Raw genomic sequence first — 10,943 nt, 5'->3', positions numbered from 1 at the left:
ATAGCCTGGTAAAGCTGTAATATTTTAATTTGAGCCTTGTTAAACATCCGCGATATATTTAGTAGTTTGTTTGAGATTTGTGGACTGTTTGGAAGGTGACTGCTATAAAGTTCTCGGACATACTTTTTTAAAAAAGTGGCGAAAGTCCAGTTCAAATCGGAGAAATTTTCCATCACGTCCTATTGATGTCATTAGTTTGCGACATAATTGTTCACTCCTCGGCTGCGCAGCCCAGATGGATGCATAGGGATGGATGTTGTGGTCAGCCTTGGTAAATTGGTACAAAAGTATGTCTTTTTTCGTGGTCAGTTAAACTCCTGTTCTGCCTTGTTCGCTTCCAAGTTTTGCAAGTATAAGAAAACAAGGAGATCACGTCAATAGGCCTAGGTTTTAAGACAACAGCTGGCAGCAGTCTGCCTGCCCCGTGTCTTACCATGCCGCCGGTGATGTAAGTAAGCAATGTCCCGTTTAATGTCAATATAACTTACTGTTCACCTTGATAGTTGGCTATTGGGTAATGTTTCCATTTTCTTTTCTAGTGTACTTTGATAATAAAACGATACATTTTCAATGATGGAATGGATCATTCTATACACATCGATGTTACATGCACGCAATGAAAAAGCTAATAAGCTAGCGCTGGCAATAGGCAAACTTCATCAAAATGGACAGTTCAAAACAAACGTTGAATCTTATAATTCTCTGTTGCAGTAACTTAGAAGAGATGGATATTATAACAATATTGCAGTATTACTACAATATTTTCTTCAAATAAATCAACTGGCCGATACAATACTGCACTGAGGTAGCCATCTAGTCATGAGTTTGTGGTTGTAGCTGTTGAGATGCCCAGCTGTTATGGGGAAACAAAAATAACATTGCACCAAAGAATTGTCTTGTTTACAGGGCAATCCATGTATTAGTGAACACATGATGATTTCCTGTGGCCCAGTGGTCAGATAAATAAATGAATGAATTATTGAAAAAAATATTCTTCCCCTTTCAGAAAGAAGCTGTTCTGATGTGTTTTCCTTTCCACCCCAAATCCCTATCCCACATAATTTGACCAGTGGTCCTTGGTATGTCCATCTTGCATTTGCATTGAACACATTCATATTTTTAATTTTCTTTCTCTCAAAATGTATTGCTCGGCATTCTTCGGACATTCGACTCTGGCAGTGATTGTAAGTTGGAAGAGGTTAGCAATGTAAGGAAGGGTATAGTACATATGATTTAATCTGGAGTGTTCAGTAGTATATATTATTTTAACCTGAGTGTCCAGTGTTCAGAAATCAGTCTTAGAATTAATATATAAGACTACTATAGAAATACTATAGCGTCTATAGAATATTATAGAGGTATTACAACATCACAGAATTATGTTATGTTCCGCTTGTGTTGTCCTGCTGTGGCTGTCTGTTGTTGTTGTTGTTGTTGTTGTTGTTGTTCTGTGGTGTATGTGTTGTTGTGTGTGCAATTGTTGTTGTGTGTTGTTTTGGTGGGCTGATGGTTGTTGTTGACTGTTTTTGAAAAAAGAACACTAACTGTAGGCATAATTGCTCTTGGATGGGGATTTAAAGCAAGGTTCCTATTGATCTCCTTCAGATAATGTGGCCTCTTCATTTTCAACTGGGAAGGACCTGCATGGACTTGAGAATACAGAGCCAATCGGTATGTACAGTATTAGACACACACACACACACACACACTCACTCACTCACTCACTCACTCACACACACACACGCACTCTCTCGGAGGAATCAACGCTGTTACACCTATCCTGTAGATGTCAATTAATATGAATTAAGACATGTCACACCTTCCTATTTACTATGGTACATCATATTCAGAAAATACATAGTTTTCATGGCTGCAACTGCTTTGCCTTTGTGTTGGAGCTCAAAACATCATATGCCCCATTCATTCGCCAATATACAAAATAGAGCCATGTATACATTTATGTCCTCCAAAGTTTGCAGGAAGGTGGACCATGTGCTAATGTATGTTAACTCACATGTACAAGTGACAGGCTTTTTTTTTTTTTAGCTCCAATATAAAGGCAAAGCAGTTTCAGCCATGCAAACCATATATTTTCTGAAAGCCTATCACTTATACATGTGAGTTAACATACATTAACACATGGCCCACCTTCAAGCTAGCAACCACCATAGCAACCAACATGCTTACCCTAACAACCACCATAGCAACCATGTTATTTTGCATAGCAACCACCATATCTACCCTAGCAACACCATAGCAACCATTCAAATTACCCTAGCAACAACTTAGCAACCACCATAATATGACCATAGTAACCACCATAGCAACGCCATTACTGACCTGACCAACAGTGTGTTTTTTTAAAAAAAATTGAAAAATGGTTAAATGTTAAATAGTCAAAAAACAAAAATTTGCAGACACAATGCAATGTGGGTCGTGTGCAGAAGGTCTGACTTGAATTTCAGCCTCGTAGCTCCATGCTACCACCCAAAACTCCACCTCTGAAGTGGGAGTGGTCAACTTTATTAAAGTTTTTCCTTCACAGTTTTTTTTGTGAGTGTCTCAGAGATCCCACCTTTGGAGCAGTTGTCAGGGGCCTCAAGGCGGTGCCGTTCGTCTTGGTCCCATCCCTCTAGCACCTAGCGTTACCGCGCCAGAAGAGAGAAACCTTGTACGTTTCAAACAGTTTCGAACAGTTTATCTCCTTCCGGGAATAATCCACCGACTCCAAACTGAGCCTGGCTTGTTTGTGATGTCCCGTTGTTCAACATATTCTGATTTCATACTTATCGGACCAACATAAGTGAGTTTTTTTGGCTAAAAATGTAAAAATGGCTAAACGTTAGCAATTCCACTGCTTTGTTATTTTGCATAGCAACCACCATATGTACCCTAGCAACACCCAAGCAACCACCTTAATTACCCTAGCAACACCCTAGCAACCATCTTAATTACCATAGCAACCACTTGAATAATGTCAAGCTAGCAACCACCATAGCAACCAAGATGCTTACCCTAACAACCACCATAGCCACCATGTTATTTTGCATAGCAACCACCATATCTACCCTAGCAACACCATAGCAACCATTCAAATTACCCTAGCAACAACCTAGCAACCACCATAATATGACCATAGTAACCACCATAGCAACGCCAATACTGACCTGACCAACATATGTGTGTTTTTTGGCTAAAAAATGATAAATGGCTAAATGTTAAATATTAAAAAAATATTTTTTTGCAGACACAATGCTTTGCGTTACAGCTAGAGGGATGAAACTTTGCACACTCCATGTGGGTCATGTGCAGAAGGTCTGACTTGAATTTCAGCCTCGTAGCTCCATGCTACCACCCAAAACTCCACCTCTGAAATGGGAGTGGTCAACTTTTTTTATGTTTTTCCTTCACAGTTTTTTTTGTGGGTGTCTCAGAGATCCCACCTTTGGAGCAGTTGTCAGGGGCCTCAAGGCTGTGCCGTGCCTCTTGGTCCCATCCCTCTAGCACCTAGCGTTACCGTGCCAGAAGAGGTAAACCTTGTACGTTTCGAACCATTTATCTCCTTCCGGGAATAATCCACCAACTCAAAACTGAGCCTGGCTTGTTTGTGATGTCCCGTTGTTCAACATATTCTGATTTCATACTTATCGGACCAACATAAGTGAGTTTTTTTGGCTAAAAATGTAAAAATGGCTAAACGTTAGCAATTCCACTGCTTTGTTATTTTGCATAGCAACCACCATATGTACCCTAGCAACACCGAAGCAACCACCTTAATTACCCTAGCAACACCCTAGCAACCATCTTAATTACCCTAGCAACCACTTGAATAATGTCAAGCTAGCAACCACCATAGCAACCAACATGCTTACCCTAACAACCACCATAGCAATCATGTTATTTTGCATAGCAACCACCATATTTACCCTAGCAACACCATAGCAACCATTCAAATTACCCTAGCAACAACCTAGCAACCACCACAATATGACCATAGTAACCACCATAGCAACGCCAATACTGACCTGACCAACATATGTGTGTCTTTTGGCTAAAAATTGATAAATGGCTAAATGTTAAATATTAAAAAAATATTTTTTTGCAGACACAATGCTTTGCGTTACAGCTAGAGGGATGAAACTTTGCACACTCCATGTGGGTCATGTGCAGAAGGTCTGACTTGAATTTTAGCCTCGTAGCTCCATGCTACCACCCAAAACTCCACCTCTGAAATGGGAGTGGTCAACTTTTTTTATGTTTTTCTTTCACAGTTTTCTTTGTGGGTGTCTCAGAAATCCCACCTTTGGAGCAGTTGTCAGGGGTCTCAAGGCTGTGCTGTGCCTCTTGGTCCCATCCCTCTAGCACCTAGCGTTACCGTGCCAGAAGAGGTAAACCTTGTACGTTTCAAACCGTTTATCTCTTTCTGGGAATAATCCACTGACTCCAAACTGAGCCTGGCTTGTTTGTGATGTCCCGTTGTTCAACATAATCTGATTTCATACTTATCGGACCAACATAAGTGAGGTTTTTGGCTAAAAATGTAAAAATGGCTAAATGTTAAATCGCCAAAAAAGTCGTTTTTGCCAGCACAATGCTTTGCGTTACAGCTAGAGAGATGAAACTTTGCACGCTCCATGTGGGTCATGTGCTGAAGGTCTGACTTGAATTTCAGCCTTGTAGCTCCATGCTACCACCCACAACTCCACCTCTGAAGTGGGAGTGGTCAACTTTTTGAAAGTTTTTCCTTCACAGTTTTTTTTGTGAGTGTCTCAGAGATCCCACCTTTGGAGCAGTTGTCAGGGGCCTCAAGGCTGTGCTGTGCCTCTTGGTCCCATCCCTCTAGCACCTAGCGTTACTGTGCCAGAAGAGGTAAACCTTGTATTTTTCAAACCGTTTATCTCCTTCCGGGAATAATCCACTGACTCCAAACTGAGCCTGGCTTGTTTGTGATGTCCCGTTGTTCAACATATTCTGATTTCATACTTATCGGACCAACATAAGTGAGTTTTTTTGGCTAACATAAGTGAGTTTTTTTGGCTAAAAATGGCTAAACGTTAGCAATTCCACTGCTTTGTTATTTTACTATGGGGTGGAGGAGATAATCACGTACAAGAGGTTTCGGTGGGCATGGCTGTCGTTCCTTAAATTGGTGGACATCCAAGTGGTTGAGGGCTTTTGTTGTCCTCAATGCGGGCCTAATCCAAGGTTGGATTATCATCACCATGATCATCATCATCATCACTATTGCTATTATTATTATTATTATTAGTAGTAGTAGTAGCTATACTAGTAGCAGCATTACAATTGAACACAACTGAACATATAACAACAGATATGTGCTCCTTGCAGGGCTGTGGTGATGGATGGCTTGGTTATCATCGCCGGTTTGCCAAGCAGCCCCAGGCTACACCGCCCACTCAGGACCAAGGGAAAGACCAAGGGAAAGAAGGAAGATAAGTATTTTTTAACATTGTACTGTATATGTATGCAATCCTTCAACTTTTCTGATATGTATTTACAAATGAACATCAGTCATAGTATGACATATGTCAAGATTATATTATACAAATATAATTATACAAAATAAATGACAGTCATCAATTTTGCTTTTCATTCCAATAGTCATAGTGATCGAATTCTGATCAAGTCCCCACACCTCAGGGAGGCCCTGAAGAGGTATGGGGAAGGTCTAACTGGGCAAGATGAATGGGCTCAACTTCTGGTGGTTGCAGAGAAGGAGGCCCCATTTATTTTGCCCCTTTTGAGGAATATGGCTGAGGAGGGCCACATCATGCGGTAATGGAGTCTCCAGAGTCCGTTGACTTGCCATTTACCGCATTGAAGACCAAATGGCTGACCGGTAAAAACTTCCTTCATGTTTTTGGTAGTACCAATTTCGACAAATTTTCTGCAACTATTGATTTCTGTCTACATTCTTTATATGGGTTTCAGCACCGGATGTTATCATTTATGACAATGCATGCAGGCTGCACAGCTTCAGCCTTAACAGGGATCCAGCTTTCTTCCAGAGCAGCTGGTTCCTCATAGACCGGTTGCACTGGAGGAATCACAAAGGTGAGCAATGTTCTGCAACACAATTTACTGCAATGCATTACACTTGTTGTTCACTTGTTCTTGTCAATGCAAGACAACGATACTATATTTTCTTCAATTGTTTGTGTGTGTGCAGGTTGCAGTGTTGGCTATAATGCTGACAGCTATCCTCAGCTGTCAGGCATAAACACCCAGCAGGCTGAGCAATTTAATGCACGGTTGAAACGGCTGAAGCACCATTTGCCGTACATGACAAGGCAGCACTTCCTGCAGCATTTACGGCTGTATGTTTGGTACCACTCTAGGGTACGGGCTCAACAAACTGTGAAGTAAGTACGCTGGGGCACAGCGCCTCTCATCCCCCCACCCCAGCAGCAGCATCAGGAGCGGCTCTCACCCCCCACCCCCCTCCCCCATGAGGAGCGGCAGCATCATCAGGAGCGGCACCAGCAGCAGCAGTAGCAGTAGCTGCAGCAGGAGCAGCAGGAGCGGCACCACCAGCACAAACCATCACAGCAATTATGCTCAGTTGTTTCATGATTATGACATTTATCCATATCAACAAATCAACATCACATCTGGCCCACGTCTTAGCACTTCAGCAGGTGATTTTCTCTGGTGGATCAAAGCACGGGCTGGTCGATCAAAGCTGGGCTGCAACTAATGATTAATTTCATTGTTAATTTATGATTGTTAATTTATGATCAATTGATTCATCAATTGTCACAGCTCTACATAGTGGGAGGCGTAGTGGTAGTAATCAAGAGATCAAACAGTGGCTGAAAAAACAAACACAAAAATTTAGCACACTAAATAGTTGCTATAATATCATTATTGATTATGTTAAAGCAAGATATGGTAGTCATCACAATATGAAGATAAAGCTCATACAAGATTTTTTTTTTATAGTAAAAAGTAAAAGTTATGACACCATCGCTCAGACCAGTACAAACACCTGTACCCCTTGACAAAGAAGGTACAGAGAGAAGTACATACCGGTACATAGTTCCCCAGAAGTGGTTGTGCCTTACCAAATAAAAATGACAAATTCACTGTAATTAATCTGTAATTAATGTTCTGTGTTGCCTTCTTGTGTATAATAAAGTGTATTTTTCCCACCTGCCATCTTTTCTTTGACTTTACACATAAATATCTATTATATGCTGTAAAAGAAATATAATAATAAGCAGCAGTAGCACCACCACCAGCAGCTGCACTACCAATAGTTAGAATTCTATTGTCACACTTTGCTCATATATATTAGTGATGGGCAAATGAAGCTTTGGTGAACCACTGAACCACAGCAGTGTGAACCTAGCGATACTAGCTGAAAAGCAAGAAGATGGCCGCCACACATACATTTTTCAACATAAAAGTCCTTAGCAAACCAATATTTTTGGTTACATATACTGGTTTGGGTAAGGACTTTTATGTTGAAAACTCTACATGTGGCAGCCATATTGGATTTTTTCATTAGTGTTGCTAGCTTCACACTGCTGTGGTTTAGTGGTTCACCAAAGTTTCATTTGCCCATCACTAATATATATATACCAGGGATAACACGGGGCAAACGGTTCAAATGCGACATCCACAAAGTACCATCCACACAGCCATTCGGCTGCATTTTCTGACAGTTTTGGATGCACAAACCAAGCACCTCATAACATCGATATTGTGCTTTTATCTGATATATGCAAGTGTTTTGATATGAAATAAACATGATTTGCATGACATCACCCTGCTGGTCAGTTTTGACCTACGCGACAGCCCTGCAAAGTACCATCCACACAGCCATTCGGCTGCATTTTCTGACAGTTTTGGATGCACAAAAGTTCATGGATCAAACCAAGCACCTAATAACATCTATATTGTGCTTTTATCTGATATATGCAAGTGTTTTGATATGAAATAAACATGATTTGCATGACATCACCCTGCTGGTCAGTTTTGACCTACGCGACAGCCCTGCAAAGTACCATCCACACAGCCATTCGGCTGCATTTTCTGACAGTTTTGGATGCACAAAAGTTCATGGATCAAACCAAGCACCTAATAACATCTATATTGTGCTTTTATCTGATATATGCAAGTGTTTTGATATGAAATAAACATGATTTGCATGACATCACCCTGCTGGTCAGTTTTGACCTACGCGACAGCCCTGCAAAGTACCATCCACACAGCCATTCGGCTGCATTTTCTGACAGTTTTGGATGCACAAAAGTTCATGGATCAAACCAAGCACCTCATAACATCTATATTGTACTTTTATCTGATAAATGCAAGTGTTTTGATATGAAATAAACATGATTTGCATGACATCACCCTGCTGGTCAGTTTTGACCTACGCGACAGCCCTGCAAAGTACCATCCACACAGCCATTCGGCTGCATTTTCTGACAGTTTTGGATGCACAAAAGTTCATGGATCAAACCAAGCACCTCATAACATCTATATTGTGCTTTATTCTGATAAATGCAAGTGTTTTGATATGAAATAAACATGATTTGCATGACATCACCCTGCTGGTCAGTTTTGACCTACGCGACAGCCCTGCAAAGTACCATCCACACAGCCATTCGGCTGCATTTTCTGACAGTTTTGGATGCACAAAAGTTCATGGATCAAACCAAGCACCTCATAACATCTATATTGTGCTTTTATCTGATAAATGCAAGTGTTTTGATATGAAATAAACATGATTTGCATGACATCACCCTGCTGGTCAGTTTTGACCTACGCGACAGCCCTGCAAAGTACCATCCACACAGCCATTCGGCTGCATTTTCTGACAGTTTTGGATGCACAAAAGTTCATGGATCAAACCAAGCACCTCATAACATCTATATTGTGCTTTTATCTGATATATGCAAGTGTTTTGATATGAAATAAACATGATTTGCATGACATCACCCTGCTGGTCAGTTTTGACCTACGCGACAGCCCTGCAAAGTACCATCCACACAGCCATTCGGCTGCATTTTCTGACAGTTTTGGATGCACAAAAGTTCATGGATCAAACCAAGCACCTATAACATCTATATTGTGCTTTTATCTGATATATGCAAGTGTTTTGATATGAAATAAACATGATTTGCATGACATCACCCTGCTGGTCAGTTTTGACCTACGCGGCAGCCCTGCAAGGTACCATCCACACAGCCATTCAGCTGCATTTTCTGACAGTTTTGGATGCACACCAAGTTGGGTTGATGATGCCATCCCAAACCCTCAAAAGCTTCCTCTGCCTTTAAGCCCATGTGAAATGTTTTTTGCCAAAGTTGAAACTATTGCTTTACGTTCTCATCATGTCATGCTCATCCAAATGTAGGCTATGCATGGTCATATTTTGCCCAGTTGAGGAAAAATAAAAATATTCAGAGGGTGAAATAAAATAGCATATGTTGTTCATCCGGATGCAGGGAAGCATCTCCAAGAATTTTTAATGCCCCAGGTACCCCGGTTACCTCAGTAGCGCCCCTCAAAGGTGTAAAAATGTAATATTGTGAGTTGCCAGAATTGTGGAACCACTGGTCAGATTTGTCTGAAATTTGGTATGCTTATTACTTAAGATATGTATTATAAATAATGTTTCTGTCATTTGTGTATCTCATGTGCAAAAATGGGAAAATTACATTTATTTTAACATATTACAAATGTTGCAAGCTTTTGACTTTATAGTCAAGCAGGTGATACATCTTAATAATTCAAGCATGTTTCTCATGTTATGTATAAAAATATTTTTGTAATTTTGAAATTATAGCTATTTCTGTAATTAGACTACGTGCCCCATGACGTGTAGCGTTCATTTCAACACTGCTTTATAACAATGGCGCCGAATTTGTAGTTCATTAAAACGGTTTTGTATTAAAACATAAACAAAATATTGTTAGGATGCAAAACACTGGCACAGACGACTTTTGCTGGGTATAATATGTATAGAAATAGTTAAAGCAAGTTGGTACATGACTCACGACATTGGCATTCAATGAAAATAAGTATAATTCCACAAAATATCGAAAAACGTGTACTTCTGACCCTTGTTGCTAGGCAACGCCCCGTAGGCCTACCTGCTTGGCTGAAGAATAAGGAGGCTCGTTATCCTAATCTTTGCTGTTCAAAGCAACATAAATAGATAACAATATAACACTTAAATTGAACAGGTAACAAATGAAGATGTTGGTCAGACTGTAATTAGGACAATAGCAATAGGCTAGGCAATAGGCTAATAAACAAATGCCCATTCAATCAATGATAAATAACAAGTTATAGGGCTTTACTGCTTAATGGACTAAGTGCATGTTGAACAAATGTGCCTTTAGACGCCTTTTAAAAACACTGTAAACTATCACAGGAACAGAGAGCAGTGTGCAACGTATTGCACCCACATGGAACCACTGAGGAAGTCTTGAATTTAGCGTTCATGAGAGTAGGCCTAGTCGACAGAACAAATGGTAATCAGAAGACAGCATGGCGGTTGGGGAAGTACATCTTGATCATTGAATTGAAATAACAAGGAGCAGATCCAGTCAGTGTCCCATAGGCCAAAGTGAGAGATTTAAATGTAAAATGTAATGCTGGCTACTAGGCTACAGGGGGAGTATAGGAGAATAAGCCTAGGAGTGGATATGCATGTCCAATATCCATACCCCATGCATCTTCCTCCTTGCTTGAATGCCATGAACATGTAAAGCCCAAATTCTTTTGCCCGGCTCCTATTTGCAGATTTCTCATCTGCCTTTAACACCATTCAACCTCACATGCTGGCTAAAAAACGTATGGACTATTTCAACCTGGATCATCAGCTAATTCTGTGGATTACAGACTTTCTGACCCAAAGAACACAGACGGTGCTGGTCAACAAGAGGTTCTCTGACATCAGATACACG

At 40.5% G+C, this 10,943-nt stretch overlaps 1 long non-coding RNA gene across 5 annotated transcripts in view; it reads left to right on the top strand.

Annotated features, from left to right (window-relative positions):
* Positions 1–7,172, top strand: part of LOC143132472 (uncharacterized) — a 7,537-nt gene extending 365 nt beyond the window's left edge. The window contains exons 2-7 of one of the 5 annotated variants that reach the window (XR_012988313.1): positions 343–448; positions 1,007–1,079; positions 1,606–1,671; positions 5,350–5,860; positions 5,953–6,075; positions 6,191–7,172. This is a non-coding gene — a long non-coding RNA (uncharacterized LOC143132472). The other 4 variants (XR_012988316.1, XR_012988312.1, XR_012988315.1 and 1 more) reach the window with 4 other exon arrangements.
* Positions 7,173–10,943: the final 3,771 nt, after the last annotated feature.

This window comes from Alosa pseudoharengus, unplaced genomic scaffold (genome assembly GCF_046254945.1).
Source record: "Alosa pseudoharengus isolate Yale_2024_CS ecotype anadromous, Long Island Sound unplaced genomic scaffold, YU_APseudo_1.1 YU_APseudo_1.1_scf_19, whole genome shotgun sequence".
Lineage (NCBI taxonomy): Eukaryota > Metazoa > Chordata > Actinopteri > Clupeiformes > Clupeidae > Alosa > Alosa pseudoharengus.
This window is presented reverse-complemented; position numbering and strand designations above follow the sequence as displayed.